Genomic DNA, 1,828 nt, shown 5'->3' with positions numbered 1-1,828 from the left:
AACGAGAATTCCCACTGTCCCTATCTTACCCCTCGGCGAAATCACAGCCAAGGGAACGGCTTGTGAAATCAGCGGGAAAGGGCCCCGGGCCGAGCGGCCTCGCTCGGCTGACGCCCCTTCGCGGGGCGCGTTGGCTGCGCGGGGGACAACCGACGCGACCTCCGACTCACGCTGTCTCAGAACTGTCACGGACAGGGGGAATCCGACTGTCTAATTAAAACAGAGCGTCTCGACAGCCTGAAAAGGTGTTTACGGGACGTGATTTCTGCCCAGTGCTCAGAATGTCAAAGTGAAGAGATTCGCATAAGCGCGGGTAAACGGCGGGAGTAACTATGACTCTCTTAAGGTAGCCAAATGCCTCGTCGTCTAATTAGCGACGCGCACGAACGGATTAACGAGATTCCCACTGTCCCTATCTACGCCCCGGCGAAATCACAGCCAAGGGAACGGGCTTGGTGAAATCAGCGGGGAAAGAAGACCCTGTCGAGCTTGACTCTAGTCCGACTCTGTGGAGGAGCGTGGGGGGTGTAGCATAGGCGGTAGCGTCTTCGGGCGCGACAGTGAAATACCGCTACCCCCGCGGGACCTCCACTTACCCGACGGAGTGGGGACTCGGCGCCTTCTTGCAGGTAGGAGGCGTACGAGGTTCAGACGTCAAGCCGCCGTCGCGTCGGGCTCGGGGAGTCCACCGACTCCCCCCGACGCGGTCACGACGGCGACAGCGACCCTGCCGGGGACAGCCTCGGACGGGGAGTTTGACTGGGGCGGTACATCTTCTAAAGCGCAGCGAAGGTGTCCCAAGGCGGGCTCAGCGAGGACGGAAACCTCGCGTAGAGCAAAAGGGCAAATGCCTGCTCGACCAGGATTTTCAGTACGAATACTGGCCGTGAAAGCGTGGCCTATCGATCCTTTCGACGTTGGGAGTTTCAAGCGAGAGGTGTCAGAAAAGTTACCACAGGGATAACTGGCTTGTGGCGGCCAAGCGTTCATAGCGACGTCGCTGATTGATCCTTCGATGTCGGCTCTTCCTATCATTGCGAAGCAGAATTCGCCAAGTGTCGGATTGTTCACCCGCCAACAGGGAACGTGAGCTGGGTTTAGACCGTCGTGAGACAGGTTAGTTTTATCCTACTGATGAAGCGCCCTTGCCACGGTAATCTTGCTCAGTACGAGAGGAACGGTGAGTTCGGACCTCTGGTTCGCGCGTCCGGTCGTCAGGCCGATGGCGCCAGGCTACGTCCGTGGGAGTACGACTGAACGCCTCTAAGTCGGAACCCCGCCCGGTGAGCAAGGGTGAGCTTAGCTAGGGCCCTGAGCGTGCAGGCAACATTAAGCCGGCAACCCTCGGGTTCGTCGGCTAGTGCCGTGACCGGCCCGCTCGTCACGCGCGCTAGATCTGTGGTGCGCGTGGCTGGGTCGGTATCATCCACGTCCGTTAGGGGCAAGAAATCGCGTGCGGACCACATGTATTCCGTCGGGGTGTTGTAAGCGTTAGAGCTGTCCTGGTACGGCGATCCGTTGAGACTAAGCCCCGGACGCTGAGATTTTCCCTCCAGCAGGGTTTGTCTCGGCCACCTTTCCACCCGGCACGGCACGGCCCGGCCCGATCGGCCAGCCTTCGAGTCCTTGCTCTGCTCGGCTCGGCATGCTGGCGGTGCGGCGCGCGGCGGCGGCGGGTGCGAGAGTGTCATAACACGTATAAATACATTTACTTTACTTTACTTTACTTCTTCAAAGTTCTATCTCCTAGAACTTGGAGAATTTTTTTTTCTCTCCACCTGTCCAGAGGCACTAATCCGTCCAGAGGCACTAATCCGTCCAGAGGCAC

The 1,828-nt window shown here is 58.8% G+C and overlaps 1 pseudogene; it reads left to right on the top strand.

The window, feature by feature from the left end:
- On the top strand, positions 1–1,549 carry LOC144961258 (large subunit ribosomal RNA; annotated as a pseudogene; the record flags this gene model as incomplete).
- Positions 1,550–1,828: the final 279 nt, after the last annotated feature.

Source organism: Berghia stephanieae, unplaced genomic scaffold (genome assembly GCF_034508935.2).
Source record: "Berghia stephanieae isolate SIO BIC M18660-M18661 unplaced genomic scaffold, UCSD_Bste_1.3 scaffold1960, whole genome shotgun sequence".
NCBI classification, from domain to species: domain Eukaryota; kingdom Metazoa; phylum Mollusca; class Gastropoda; order Nudibranchia; family Aeolidiidae; genus Berghia; species Berghia stephanieae.
The sequence above is the reverse complement of the archived record's forward strand: the minus strand, read 5'-3'. Positions and strand labels throughout refer to the sequence as shown.